Here is a 16,507-nt window from a genome sequence, read left to right as displayed (position 1 = left end):
CAGAGTTGACTATTAGAAAAACAAGATAGCCGCTTTTCCCTTTTCCCTACCCGGGGAATAAACTTTTTAATTTTCGAGCCACCCCGAAAAACCGAATTAGCGTGATTACTTCTTGCGGATACCCCACCCGAGTGTGCCGGTGCTAATTTGAACTCCGCCATTGTTATATTTTGGCGGTAATCGAAGGTTTTTGGTCAAATTATGACGTCACTTTTGCACCAAAAAGTTGTAATTCCCAAGGTTTTTCGAATTTTGCATGACTCCTCACAGGAAAGTTGTTCAGGATGCTCAACCTGGTCGATTTGTACCGTCAAAACGCGATTTCCAGAGTTGACTATTAGAAAAACAAGATGGCCGCTCTACCCTTTTCCCTACCCGGGGAATAAATTTTTAATTTTCGAGCCACCCCGAAAAGCCGAATTAGCTTGATAACTTCTTGCGGATACCCCACCCGAGTGTGCCGGTGCTAATTTGAACTCCGCCATTGTTATATTTTGGCGGTAATCGACGATTTTTGGTCAAATTGTGACGTCACTTTTTCACCAAAAAATTCCCAAGGTTTTGTGAATTTTGCATGACTCCACACAGGAAAGTTGTTCAGGATGCTCAACCTGGTCGATTTGTACCGTCAAAACGCGATTTCCAGAGTTGACTATTAGAAAAACAAAATGGCCGCTTTTCCCTTTTCCCTACCCGGGGAATAAACTTTTTAATTTTCGAGCCACCCCAAAAAGCCGAATTAGCTTGATAACTTCTTGCGGATACCCCACCCGAGTGTGCCGGTGCTAATTTGAACTCCGCCATTGTTATTTTTGGCGGTAATCGACGATTTTTGGTCAAATTATGACGACACTTTTGCACCAAAAAGTTGTAATGCCCAAGGTTTTGCGAATTTTGCATGACTCCACACAGGAAAGTTGTTCAGGATGCTCAACATGGTCGATTTGTACCGTCAAAACGCGATTTCCAGAGTTGACTATTAGAAAAACAAAATGGCCGCTTTTCCCTTTTCCCTACCCGGGGAAGAAACTTTTTAATTTTCGAGCCAACCCGAAAAGCCGAATTAGCGTGATTACTTTTTGCGGATACCCCACACGAGTGTACCGGTGCTAATTTGAACTCCGTCATTGTTGTATTTTGGCGGTTATCGACGATTTTTGGTCAAATTATGACGTCACTTTTGCACCAAAAAGTTGTAATTCCCAAGGTTTTGCGAATTTTGCATGACTCCACACAGGAAAGTTGTTCAGGATGCTCAACCTGGTCGATTTGTACCGTCAAAACGCGATTTCCAGAGTTGACTATTAGAAAAACAAAATGGCCGCTTTTCCCTTTTCCCTACCCGGGGAATAAATTTTTAATTTTCGAGCCACCCCGAAAAGCCGAATTAGCTTGATAACTTCTTGCGGATACCCCACCCGAGTGTGCCGGTGCTAATTTGAACTCCTCCATTGTTATATTTTGGCGGTAATCGACGATTTTTGGTCAAATTATGACGTCACCTTTGCACCAAAAAGTTGTAATTCCCAAGGTTTTGCGAATTTTGCATGACTCCTCACAGGAATGTTGTTCAGGATGCTCAACTTGGTCGATTTGTACCGTCAAAACGCAATTTCCAGAGTTGACTATTAGCACAAACAAGATGGCCGCTTTTCCCTTTTCCCTACACGGGGAATAAACTTCTTAATTTTCGGGCCACCCCGAAAAGCCGAGTTAGTGTGATTACTTCTTGCAGATACCCCACCCGAGTGTGCCGGTGTTAATTTGAACTCCGCCCTTGTTATCTTTTGGCGGTAATCGACGATTTTTTGTCAAATATGACGTCACTTTTGCACCAAAAAGTTGTAATTCCCAAGGTTTTGCGAATTTTGCATGACTCCACACAGGAAAGTTGTTCAGGATGCTCAACCTGGTTGATTTGTACCGTCAAAACGCGATTTCCAGAGTTGACTATTAGAAAAAAAAATGGCCGCTTTTCTCTTTTCCCTACCCAAGTAATACCCTTTTTAATTTTCGGGCCACCCCGAAAAGCCGAATTAACGTGATTACTTCTTGCGTATACCCCACCCGAGTGTGCCAGTGCTAATTTGAACTCCACCATTGTTATATTTTGGCGGTAATCGACGATTTGTGGTCAAATTGTGACGTCACTTTTGCACCAAAAAGTTGTAATTCCCAAGGTTTTGCGAAATTTGCATGACTCCACACAGGAAAGTTGTTCAGGATTCTCAACTTGGTCGATTTGTACCGTCAAAACGCAATTTCCAGAGTTGACTATTAGAAAAACAAAATGGCCGCTTTTCCCTTTTCGCTACACGGGGAATAAACTTTTTAATTTTCGAGCCACCCCGAAAAGCCGAATTAGTGTGATTACTTCTTGCGGATACCCCACCCGAGTGTGCCGGTGCTAATTTGAACTCCGCCATTGTTATATTTTGGCAGTAATCGACGATTTTTGGTCAAATTGTGACGTCACTTTTTCACCAAAAAATTCCCAAGGTTTTGTGAATTTTGCATGACTCGACATAGCCTTGCTCAAGGCAGTCGAATTATTCACTCCGAAAAAAGACCGCCGCTGTATAAAAACCCAGCCGTATCCACTGTGCGTAAAACCCAGCCGTATTCACTGTGCGTAACATCGCACGACACGATGCCCCCGTACACTATCCGCATGCGGAGGCCGTCAGGCCGACAGCCTTGTAGGATCTGTGTTGAAGCCACTGACCTCATTACTATAATAAGCGAAGAGTTCCCACGGTCAGCTCATTACCATAATGCCCGCGAAAGACGAGACATGTTTACCTCACACACCACCACCACGGACGCATGATAGGGTCCAAAGGTCGTGATAAGGGAAGTGCGTGATTGGACGTCAAAATGAATAATTCATTTGCCTCACATCCTGTGTTGTCTGATAGGTCTGACGAACGATATACATATTCATGAGCTGCATACTAGCATATCCTCGAGCCCCCCCAATTTCGTCCACTATTGGAATTTTTTCAATACAACACATTAAAACGGGAAGATACAGATCCGACAAGGCTGTCGGCCTGACGGCCTCCGCATGCGGTTAGTGGTGTACGAGTGAGATGACTTGTGTGAACAGTATTCGTGCGATGTGACAGTGTGTATACGGGTGGGTCATTCGGTGTGATCGCACACACCATGCACAGAGTATACGGCGGGTGGGTTTACAGCTGCGTCTGTTCGGAGCGAATAATGCGACTGCCTTGAGCAAGGCTAGACTCGACACAGGAAAGTTGTTCAGGATGCTCAACTTGGTCGATTTGTACCGTCAAAACGCGATTTCCAGAGTTGACTATTAGAAAAACAAAATGGCCGCTTTTCCCTTTTCCCTACCCGGGGAATAAATTTTTAATTTTCGAGACACCCCGAAAAACAGAATTTGCTTGATAACTTCTTGCGGATACCCTACCCGAGTGTGCCGTTGCTAATTTGAATTCCGCCATTGTTATATTTTGGCGGTAATCGACAATTTTTGGTCAAATTATGACGTCACCTTTGCACCAAAAAGTTGTAATTCCCAAGATTTTGCGAATTTTGCATGACTCCACACAGGAAAGTTGTTCAGGATGCTCAACTTGGTCGATTTGTACCGTCAAAACGCAATTTCCAGAGTTGACTATTAAAAAAACAAGATAGCCGCTTTTCCCTTTTCCCTACCCGGGGAATAAACTTTTTAATTTTCGAGCCACCCCGAAAAACCGAATTAGCGTGATTACTTCTTGCGGATACCCCACCCGAGTGTGCCGGTGCTAATTTGAACTCCGCCATTGTTATATTTTGGCGGTAATCGACGATTTTTGGTCAAATTATGACGTCACTTTTGCACCAAAAAAGTTGTAATTCCCAAGGTTTTGCGAATTTTGCATGACTCGACACAGGAAAGTTGTTCAGGATGCTCAATTTGGTCGATTTGTACCGTCAAAACGCGATTTCCAGAGTTGACTATTAGAAAAACAAAATGGCCGCTCTTCCCTTTTCCCTACACAGGGAATAAACTTCTTAATTTTCGGGACACCCCGAAAAGCCGACTTAACGTGATTACTTCTTGCGGATACCCAACCCGAGTGTGCCGGTGCTAATTTGAACTCCGCCATTGTTATATTTTGGCGGTAATCGACGATTTTTGGTAAAATTATGACGTCACTTTTGCACAAAAAAAAGTGTAATTCCCAAGGTTTTGCGAATTTTGCATGACTCCTCACTGGAAAGTTGTTCAGGATGCTCAACCTGGTCGATTTGTACCGTCAAAACGCGATTTCCCGAGTTGACTATTAGAAAAACAAAATGGCCGCTTTTCCCTTTTCCTTACCCGGGGAATAAATTTTTAATTTTCGAGCCACCCCGAAAAGCCGAATTAGCTTGATAACTTCTTGCGGATACCCTACCCGAGTGTGCCGTTGCTAATTTGAATTCCGCCATTGTTATATTTTGGCGGTAATCGACAATTTTTGGTCAAATTATGACGTCACCTTTGCACCAAAAAGTTGTAATTCCCAAGGTTTTGCGAATTTTGCATGACTCCACACAGGAAAGTTGTTCAGGATGCTCAACTTGGTCGATTTGTACCGTCAAAACGCAATTTCCAGAGTTGACTATTAGAAAAACAAGATAGCCGCTTTTCCCTTTTCACTACCCGGGGAATAAACTTTTTAATTTTCAAGCCACCCCGAAAAGCAGAATTTGCTTGATAACTTCGTGCGGATACCCCACCCGAGTGTGCCGGTGCTAATTTGAACTCCGCCATTGTTATATTTTGGCGGTAATCGACGATTTTTGGTCAAATTATGACGTCACTTTTGCACACAAAAAAAAGTGTAATTAACAAGGTTTGGCGAATTTTGCATGACTCCTCACTGGAAAGTTGTTCAGGATGCTCAACCTGGTCGATTTGTACCGTCAAAACGCGATTTCCCGAGTTGACTACTAGAAAAACAAGATGGCCGCGTTACCCTTTTCCCTACCCGGGGAATAAACTTCTTAATTTTCGAGCCAACCCGAAAAGCCGAATTAGCGTGATTACTTCTTGCGGATACCCCACTCGAGTGTACCGGTGCTAATTTGAACTCCGTCATTGTTATATTTTGGCGGTTATCGACGATTTTTGGTCAAATTATGACGTCACTTTTGCACCAAAAAGTTGTAATTCCCAAGGTTTTGCGAATTTAGCATGACTCCTCACAGGAAAGTTGTTCAGGATGCTCAACCTGGTCGATTTGTACCGTCAAAACGCGATTTCCAGAGTTGACTATTAGAAAAACAAAATGGCCGCGTTACCCTTTTCCCTACCCGGGGAATAAACTTCTTAATTTTCGAGCCACCCCGAAAAGCCGAATTAGCTTGATAACTTCTTGCGGATACCCCACCCGAGTGTGCCGGTGCTAATTTGAACTCCGCCATTGTTATATTTTGGCGGTAATCAACGATTTTTGGTCAAATTATGACGTCACCTTTGCACCAAAAAGTTGTAATTCCCAAGATTTTGTGAATTTTGCATGACTCCACACAGGAAAGTTGTTCAGGATGCTCAACCTGGTTGATTTGTACCGTCAAAACGCGATTTCCAGAGTTGACTATTAGAAAAAAAAATGGCCGCTTTTCTCTTTTCCCTACCCAAGTAATACCCTTTTTAATTTTCGGGCCACCCCGAAAAGCCGAATTAACGTGATTACTTCTTGCGTATACCCCACCCGAGTGTGCCAGTGCTAATTTGAACTCCACCATTGTTATATTTTGGCGGTAATCGACGATTTGTGGTCAAATTGTGACGTCACTTTTGCACCAAAAAGTTGTAATTCCCAAGGTTTTGCGAAATTTGCATGACTCCACACAGGAAAGTTGTTCAGGATTCTCAACTTGGTCGATTTGTACCGTCAAAACGCAATTTCCAGAGTTGACTATTAGAAAAACAAAATGGCCGCTTTTCCCTTTTCGCTACACGGGGAATAAACTTTTTAATTTTCGAGCCACCCCGAAAAGCCGAATTAGTGTGATTACTTCTTGCGGATACCCCACCCGAGTGTGCCGGTGCTAATTTGAACTCCGCCATTGTTATATTTTGGCAGTAATCGACGATTTTTGGTCAAATTGTGACGTCACTTTTTCACCAAAAAATTCCCAAGGTTTTGTGAATTTTGCATGACTCGACACAGGAAAGTTGTTCAGGATGCTCAACTTGGTCGATTTGTACCGTCAAAACGCGATTTCCAGAGTTGACTATTAGAAAAACAAAATGGCCGCTTTTCCCTTTTCCCTACCCGGGGAATAAATTTTTAATTTTCGAGACACCCCGAAAAACAGAATTTGCTTGATAACTTCTTGCGGATACCCTACCCGAGTGTGCCGTTGCTAATTTGAATTCCGCCATTGTTATATTTTGGCGGTAATCGACAATTTTTGGTCAAATTATGACGTCACCTTTGCACCAAAAAGTTGTAATTCCCAAGATTTTGCGAATTTTGCATGACTCCACACAGGAAAGTTGTTCAGGATGCTCAACTTGGTCGATTTGTACCGTCAAAACGCAATTTCCAGAGTTGACTATTAAAAAAACAAGATAGCCGCTTTTCCCTTTTCCCTACCCGGGGAATAAACTTTTTAATTTTCGAGCCACCCCGAAAAACCGAATTAGCGTGATTACTTCTTGCGGATACCCCACCCGAGTGTGCCGGTGCTAATTTGAACTCCGCCATTGTTATATTTTGGCGGTAATCGACGATTTTTGGTCAAATTATGACGTCACTTTTGCACCAAAAAAGTTGTAATTCCCAAGGTTTTGCGAATTTTGCATGACTCGACACAGGAAAGTTTTTCAGGATGCTCAATTTGGTCGATTTGTACCGTCAAAACGCGATTTCCAGAGTTGACTATTAGAAAAACAAAATGGCCGCTCTTCCCTTTTCCCTACACAGGGAATAAACTTCTTAATTTTCGGGACACCCCGAAAAGCCGACTTAACGTGATTACTTCTTGCGGATACCCAACCCGAGTGTGCCGGTGCTAATTTGAACTCCGCCATTGTTATATTTTGGCGGTAATCGACGATTTTTGGTAAAATTATGACGTCACTTTTGCACAAAAAAAAGTGTAATTCCCAAGGTTTTGCGAATTTTGCATGACTCCTCACTGGAAAGTTGTTCAGGATGCTCAACCTGGTCGATTTGTACCGTCAAAACGCGATTTCCCGAGTTGACTATTAGAAAAACAAAATGGCCGCTTTTCCCTTTTCCTTACCCGGGGAATAAATTTTTAATTTTCGAGCCACCCCGAAAAGCCGAATTAGCTTGATAACTTCTTGCGGATACCCTACCCGAGTGTGCCGTTGCTAATTTGAATTCCGCCATTGTTATATTTTGGCGGTAATCGACAATTTTTGGTCAAATTATGACGTCACCTTTGCACCAAAAAGTTGTAATTCCCAAGGTTTTGCGAATTTTGCATGACTCCACACAGGAAAGTTGTTCAGGATGCTCAACTTGGTCGATTTGTACCGTCAAAACGCAATTTCCAGAGTTGACTATTAGAAAAACAAGATAGCCGCTTTTCCCTTTTCACTACCCGGGGAATAAACTTTTTAATTTTCAAGCCACCCCGAAAAGCAGAATTTGCTTGATAACTTCTTGCGGATACCCCACCCGAGTGTGCCGGTGCTAATTTGAACTCCGCCATTGTTATATTTTGGCGGTAATCGACGATTTTTGGTCAAATTATGACGTCACTTTTGCACACAAAAAAAAGTGTAATTAACAAGGTTTGGCGAATTTTGCATGACTCCTCACTGGAAAGTTGTTCAGGATGCTCAACCTGGTCGATTTGTACCGTCAAAACGCGATTTCCCGAGTTGACTACTAGAAAAACAAGATGGCCGCGTTACCCTTTTCCCTACCCGGGGAATAAACTTCTTAATTTTCGAGCCAACCCGAAAAGCCGAATTAGCGTGATTACTTCTTGCGGATACCCCACTCGAGTGTACCGGTGCTAATTTGAACTCCGTCATTATTATATTTTGGCGGTTATCGACGATTTTTGGTCAAATTATGACGTCACTTTTGCACCAAAAAGTTGTAATTCCCAAGGTTTTGCGAATTTAGCATGACTCCTCACAGGAAAGTTGTTCAGGATGCTCAACCTGGTCGATTTGTACCGTCAAAACGCGATTTCCAGAGTTGACTATTAGAAAAACAAAATGGCCGCGTTACCCTTTTCCCTACCCGGGGAATAAACTTCTTAATTTTCGAGCCAACCCGAAAAGCCGAATTAGCGTGATTACTTCTTGCGGATACCCCACTCGAGTGTACCGGTGCTAATTTGAACTCCGTCATTGTTATATTTTGGCGGTTATCGACGATTTTTGGTCAAATTATGACGTCACTTTTGCACCAAAAAGTTGTAATTCCCAAGGTTTTGCGAATTTAGCATGACTCCTCACAGGAAAGTTGTTCAGGATGCTCAACCTGGTCGATTTGTACCGTCAAAACGCGATTTCCAGAGTTGACTATTAGAAAAACAAAATGGCCGCACTTCCCTTTTTCCCTACCCGGGGAATAAATAAACTTTTTAAAATTCGAGCCACCCCGAAAAGCCGAATTAGCTTGATAACTTCTTGCGGATACCCCACCCGAGTGTGCCGGTGCTAATTTGAACTCCGCCATTGTTATATTTTGGCGGTAATCAACGATTTTTGGTCAAATTATGACGTCACCTTTGCACCAAAAAGTTGTAATTCCCAAGATTTTGTGAATTTTGCATGACTCCACACAGGAAAGTTGTTCAGGATGCTCATTTTGGTCGATTTGTACCGTCAAAACGCGATTTCCAGAGTTGACTATTAGAAAAACAAGATAGCCGCTTTTCCCTTTTCCCTACCCGGGGAATAAACTTTTTAATTTTCGAGCCACCCCGAAAAACCGAATTAGCGTGATTACTTCTTGCGGATACCCCACCCGAGTGTGCCGGTGCTAATTTGAACTCCGCCATTGTTATATTTTGGCGGTAATCGAAGGTTTTTGGTCAAATTATGACGTCACTTTTGCACCAAAAAGTTGTAATTCCCAAGGTTTTTCGAATTTTGCATGACTCCTCACAGGAAAGTTGTTCAGGATGCTCAACCTGGTCGATTTGTACCGCCAAAACGCGATTTCCAGAGTTGACTATTAGAAAAACAAGATGGCCGCTCTACCCTTTTCCCTACCCGGGGAATAAATTTTTAATTTTCGAGCCACCCCGAAAAGCCGAATTAGCTTGATAACTTCTTGCGGATACCCCACCCGAGTGTGCCGGTGCTAATTTGAACTCCGCCATTGTTATATTTTGGCGGTAATCGACGATTTTTGGTCAAATTGTGACGTCACTTTTTCACCAAAAAATTCCCAAGGTTTTGTGAATTTTGCATGACTCCACACAGGAAAGTTGTTCAGGATGCTCAACCTGGTCGATTTGTACCGTCAAAACGCGATTTCCAGAGTTGACTATTAGAAAAACAAAATGGCCGCTTTTCCCTTTTCCCTACCCGGGGAATAAACTTTTTAATTTTCGAGCCACCCCAAAAAGCCGAATTAGCTTGATAACTTCTTGCGGATACCCCACCCGAGTGTGCCGGTGCTAATTTGAACTCCGCCATTGTTATTTTTGGCGGTAATCGACGATTTTTGGTCAAATTATGACGACACTTTTGCACACAAAAAAAGTGTAATTCCCAAGGTTTTGCGAATTTTGCATGACTCCTCACTGGAAAGTTGTTCAGGATGCTCAACCTGGTCGATTTGTACCGTCAAAACGCGATTTCCCGAGTTGACTATTAGAAAAACAAAATGGCCGCGTTACCCTTTTCCCTACCCGGGGAATAAACTTCTTAATTTTCGAGCCAACCCGAAAAGCCGAATTAGCGTGATTACTTCTTGCAGATACCCCACCCGAGTGTACCGGTGCTAATTTGAACTCCGTCATTGTTATATTTTGGCGGTTATCGACGATTTTTGGTCAAATTATGACGTCACTTTTGCACCAAAAAGTTGTAATGCCCAAGGTTTTGCGAATTTTGCATGACTCCACACAGGAAAGTTGTTCAGGATGCTCAACCTGGTCGATTTGTACCGTCAAAACGCGATTTCCAGAGTTGACTATTAGAAAAACAAAATGGCCGCTTTTCCCTTTTCCCTACCCGGGGAAGAAACTTTTTAATTTTCGAGCCAACCCGAAAAGCCGAATTAGCGTGATTACTTTTTGCGGATACCCCACACGAGTGTACCGGTGCTAATTTGAACTCCGTCATTGTTGTATTTTGGCGGTTATCGACGATTTTTGGTCAAATTATGACGTCACTTTTGCACCAAAAAGTTGTAATTCCCAAGGTTTTGCGAATTTTGCATGACTCCACACAGGAAAGTTGTTCAGGATGCTCAACCTGGTCGATTTGTACCGTCAAAACGCGATTTCCAGAGTTGACTATTAGAAAAACAAAATGGCCGCTTTTCCCTTTTCCCTACCCGGGGAATAAATTTTTAATTTTCGAGCCACCCCGAAAAGCCGAATTAGCTTGATAACTTCTTGCGGATACCCCACCCGAGTGTGCCGGTGCTAATTTGAACTCCGCCATTGTTATATTTTGGCGGTAATCGACGATTTTTGGTCAAATTATGACGTCACCTTTGCACCAAAAAGTTGTAATTCCCAAGGTTTTGCGAATTTTGCATGACTCCTCACAGGAATGTTGTTCAGGATGCTCAACTTGGTCGATTTGTACCGTCAAAACGCAATTTCCAGAGTTGACTATTAGCACAAACAAGATGGCCGCTTTTCCCTTTTCCCTACACGGGGAATAAACTTCTTAATTTTCGGGCCACCCCGAAAAGCCGAGTTAGTGTGATTACTTCTTGCAGATACCCCACCCGAGTGTGCCGGTGTTAATTTGAACTCCGCCCTTGTTATCTTTTGGCGGTAATCGACGATTTTTTGTCAAATATGACGTCACTTTTGCACCAAAAAGTTGTAATTCCCAAGGTTTTGCGAATTTTGCATGACTCCACACAGGAAAGTTGTTCAGGATGCTCAACCTGGTTGATTTGTACCGTCAAAACGCGATTTCCAGAGTTGACTATTAGAAAAAAAAATGGCCGCTTTTCTCTTTTCCCTACCCAAGTAATACCCTTTTTAATTTTCGGGCCACCCCGAAAAGCCGAATTAACGTGATTACTTCTTGCGTATACCCCACCCGAGTGTGCCAGTGCTAATTTGAACTCCACCATTGTTATATTTTGGCGGTAATCGACGATTTGTGGTCAAATTGTGACGTCACTTTTGCACCAAAAAGTTGTAATTCCCAAGGTTTTGCGAAATTTGCATGACTCCACACAGGAAAGTTGTTCAGGATTCTCAACTTGGTCGATTTGTACCGTCAAAACGCAATTTCCAGAGTTGACTATTAGAAAAACAAAATGGCCGCTTTTCCCTTTTCGCTACACGGGGAATAAACTTTTTAATTTTCGAGCCACCCCGAAAAGCCGAATTAGTGTGATTACTTCTTGCGGATACCCCACCCGAGTGTGCCGGTGCTAATTTGAACTCCGCCATTGTTATATTTTGGCAGTAATCGACGATTTTTGGTCAAATTGTGACGTCACTTTTTCACCAAAAAATTCCCAAGGTTTTGTGAATTTTGCATGACTCGACACAGGAAAGTTGTTCAGGATGCTCAACTTGGTCGATTTGTACCGTCAAAACGCGATTTCCAGAGTTGACTATTAGAAAAACAAAATGGCCGCTTTTCCCTTTTCCCTACCAGGGGAATAAATTTTTAATTTTCGAGACACCCCGAAAAACAGAATTTGCTTGATAACTTCTTGCGGATACCCTACCCGAGTGTGCCGTTGCTAATTTGAATTCCGCCATTGTTATATTTTGGCGGTAATCGACAATTTTTGGTCAAATTATGACGTCACCTTTGCACCAAAAAGTTGTAATTCCCAAGATTTTGCGAATTTTGCATGACTCCACACAGGAAAGTTGTTCAGGATGCTCAACTTGGTCGATTTGTACCGTCAAAACGCAATTTCCAGAGTTGACTATTAGAAAAACAAGATAGCCGCTTTTCCCTTTTCCCTACCCGGGGAATAAACTTTTTAATTTTCAAGCCACCCCAAAAAAGCAGAATTTGCTTGATAACTTCTTGCGGATACCCCACCCGAGTGTGCCGGTGCTAATTTGAACTCCGCCATTGTTATATTTTGGCGGTAATCGAAGGTTTTTGGTCAAATTATGACGTCACTTTTGCACCAAAAAGTTGTAATTCCCAAGGTTTTGCGAATTTAGCATGACTCCTCACAGGAAAGTTGTTCAGGATGCTCAACCTGGTCGATTTGTACCGTCAAAACGCGATTTCCAGAGTTGACTATTAGAAAAACAAAATGGCCGCACTTCCCTTTTTCCCTACCCGGGGAATAAATAAACTTTTTAATTTTCGAGCCACCCCGAAAAGCCGAATTAGCTTGATAACTTCTTGCGGATACCCCACCCGAGTGTGCCGGTGCTAATTTGAACTCCGCCATTGTTATATTTTGGCGGTAATCGACGATTTTTGGTCAAATTATGACGTCACCTTTGCTCCAAAAAGTTGTAATTCCCAAGATTTTGTGAATTTTGCATGACTCCACACAGGAAAGTTGTTCAGGATGCTCATTTTGGTCGATTTGTACCGTCAAAACGCAATTTCCAGAGTTGACTATTAGAAAAACAAGATAGCCGCTTTTCCCTTTTCCCTACCCGGGGAATAAACTTTTTAATTTTCCAGCCACCCCGAAAAAACCGAATTAGCGTGATTACTTCTTGCGGATACCCCACCCGAGTGTGCCGGTGCTAATTTGAACTCCGCCATTGTTATATTTTGGCGGTAATCGAAGGTTTTTGGTCAAATTATGACGTCACTTTTGCACCAAAAAGTTGTAATTCCCAAGGTTTTGCGAATTTTGCATGACTCCGAAAAGCCGAATTAGCGTGATTACTTCTTGCGGATACCCCACCCGAGTATACCAGTGCTAATTTGAACTCCGTCATTGTTATATTTTGGCGGTAATCGACGATTTTGGGTCAAATTATGACGTCACTTTTGCACCAAAAAGTTGTAATTCCCAAGGTTTTGCGAAGTTTGCATGACTCCACACAGGAAAGTTGTTCAGGATGCTCAACTTGGTCGATTTGTACCGTCAAAACGCAATTTCCAGAGTTGACTATTAGAAAAACAAGATAGCCGCTTTTCCCTTTTCCCTAACCGGGGAATAAACTTCTTAATTTTCGAGCCACCCCGAAAAACCGAATTAGCGTGATTACTTCTTGCGGATACCCCACCCGAGTGTGCCGGTGCTAATTTGAACTCCGCCATTGTTATGTTTTGGCGGTAATCGAAGGTTTTTGGTCAAATTATGACGTCACTTTTGCACCAAAAAGTTGTAATTCCGAAGGTTTTGCGAATTTTGCATGACTCCTCACAGGAAAGTTGTTCAGGATGCTCAACCTGGTCGATTTGTACCGTCAAAACGCGATTTCCAGAGTTGACTATTAGAAAAACAAGATGGCCGCTCTACCCTTTTCCCTACCCGGGGAATAAACTTTTAATTTTCGAGCCACCCCGAAAAGCAAAATTAGCGTGATAACTTCTTGCGGATACCCCACCCGAGTGTACCGGTGCTAATTTGAACTCCGTCATTGTTATATTTTGGCGGTAGTCGAAGGTTTTTGGTCAAGTTATGACGTCACTTTTGCACCAAAAAGTTGTAATTCCCAAGGTTTTGCGAATTTTGCATGACTCCTCACAGGAAAGTTGTTCAGGATGCTCAACCTGGTCGATTTGTACCGTCAAAACGCAATTTCCAGAGTTGACTATTAGAGAAACAAAATGGCCGCACTTCCCTTTTTCCCTACCCGGGGAATAAATAAACTTTTTAATATTCGAGCCACCCCGAAAAGCCGAATTAGTGTGATTACTTCTTGCGGATACCCCACCCGAGTGTGCCGGTGCTAATTTGAACTCCGCCATTGTTATATTTTGGCAGTAATCGACGATTTTTGGTCAAATTGTGACGTCACTTTTTCACCAAAAAATTCCCAAGGTTTTGTGAATTTTGCATGACTCGACACAGGAAAGTTGTTCAGGATGCTCAACTTGGTCGATTTGTACCGTCAAAACGCGATTTCCAGAGTTGACTATTAGAAAAACAAAATGGCCGCTTTTCCCTTTTCCCTACCCGGGGAATAAATTTTTAATTTTCGAGACACCCCGAAAAACAGAATTTGCTTGATAACTTCTTGCGGATACCCTACCCGAGTGTGCCGTTGCTAATTTGAATTCCGCCATTGTTATATTTTGGCGGTAATCGACAATTTTTGGTCAAATTATGACGTCACCTTTGCACCAAAAAGTTGTAATTCCCAAGATTTTGCGAATTTTGCATGACTCCACACAGGAAAGTTGTTCAGGATGCTCAACTTGGTCGATTTGTACCGTCAAAACGCAATTTCCAGAGTTGACTATTAGAAAAACAAGATAGCCGCTTTTCCCTTTTCCCTAACCGGGGAATAAACTTCTTAATTTTCGAGCCACCCCGAAAAACCGAATTAGCGTGATTACTTCTTGCGGATACCCCACCCGAGTGTGCCGGTGCTAATTTGAACTCCGCCATTGTTATGTTTTGGCGGTAATCGAAGGTTTTTGGTCAAATTATGACGTCACTTTTGCACCAAAAAGTTGTAATTCCGAAGGTTTTGCGAATTTTGCATGACTCCTCACAGGAAAGTTGTTCAGGATGCTCAACCTGGTCGATTTGTACCGTCAAAACGCGATTTCCAGAGTTGACTATTAGAAAAACAAGATGGCCGCTCTACCCTTTTCCCTACCCGGGGAATAAACTTTTAATTTTCGAGCCACCCCGAAAAGCAAAATTAGCGTGATAACTTCTTGCGGATACCCCACCCGAGTGTACCGGTGCTAATTTGAACTCCGTCATTGTTATATTTTGGCGGTAGTCGAAGGTTTTTGGTCAAGTTATGACGTCACTTTTGCACCAAAAAGTTGTAATTCCCAAGGTTTTGCGAATTTTGCATGACTCCTCACAGGAAAGTTGTTCAGGATGCTCAACCTGGTCGATTTGTACCGTCAAAACGCAATTTCCAGAGTTGACTATTAGAGAAACAAAATGGCCGCACTTCCCTTTTTCCCTACCCGGGGAATAAATAAACTTTTTAATATTCGAGCCACCCCGAAAAGCCGAATTAGTGTGATTACTTCTTGCGGATACCCCACCCGAGTGTGCCGGTGCTAATTTGAACTCCGCCATTGTTATATTTTGGCAGTAATCGACGATTTTTGGTCAAATTGTGACGTCACTTTTTCACCAAAAAATTCCCAAGGTTTTGTGAATTTTGCATGACTCGACACAGGAAAGTTGTTCAGGATGCTCAACTTGGTCGATTTGTACCGTCAAAACGCGATTTCCAGAGTTGACTATTAGAAAAACAAAATGGCCGCTTTTCCCTTTTCCCTACCCGGGGAATAAATTTTTAATTTTCGAGACACCCCGAAAAACAGAATTTGCTTGATAACTTCTTGCGGATACCCTACCCGAGTGTGCCGTTGCTAATTTGAATTCCGCCATTGTTATATTTTGGCGGTAATCGACAATTTTTGGTCAAATTATGACGTCACCTTTGCACCAAAAAGTTGTAATTCCCAAGATTTTGCGAATTTTGCATGACTCCACACAGGAAAGTTGTTCAGGATGCTCAACTTGGTCGATTTGTACCGTCAAAACGCAATTTCCAGAGTTGACTATTAGAAAAACAAGATAGCCGCTTTTCCCTTTTCCCTACCCGGGGAATAAACTTTTTAATTTTCAAGCCACCCCGAAAAGCAGAATTTGCTTGATAACTTCTTGCGGATACCCCACCCGAGTGTGCCGGTGCTAATTTGAACTCCGCCGTTGTTATATTTTGGCGGTAATCGAAGGTTTTTGGTCAAATTATGACGTCACTTTTGCACCAAAAAGTTGTAATTCCGAAGGTTTTGCGAATTTTGCATGACTCCTCACAGGAAAGTTGTTCAGGATGCTCAACCTGGTCGATTTGTACCGTCAAAACGCGATTTCCAGAGTTGACTATTAGAAAAACAAGATGGCCGCTCTACCCTTTTCCCTACCCGGGGAATAAATAAACTTTTTAATTTTCGAGCCACCCCGAAAAGCCGAATTAGCTTGATAACTTCTTGCGGATACCCCACCCGAGTGTGCCGGTGCTAATTTGAACTCCGCCATTGTTATATTTTGGCGGTAATCGACGATTTTTGGTCAAATTATGACGTCACCTTTGCACCAAAAAGTTGTAATTCCCAAGATTTTGTGAATTTTGCATGACTCCACACAGGAAAGTTGTTCAGGATGCTCATTTTGGTCGATTTGTACCGTCAAAACGCAATTTCCAGAGTTGACTATTAGAAAAA

This window comes from Asterias amurensis, chromosome 12, assembly GCF_032118995.1.
Source record: "Asterias amurensis chromosome 12, ASM3211899v1".
Taxonomy (NCBI): Eukaryota; Metazoa; Echinodermata; class Asteroidea; order Forcipulatida; family Asteriidae; genus Asterias; species Asterias amurensis.
The sequence above is the reverse complement of the archived record's forward strand: the minus strand, read 5'-3'. Positions refer to the sequence as shown.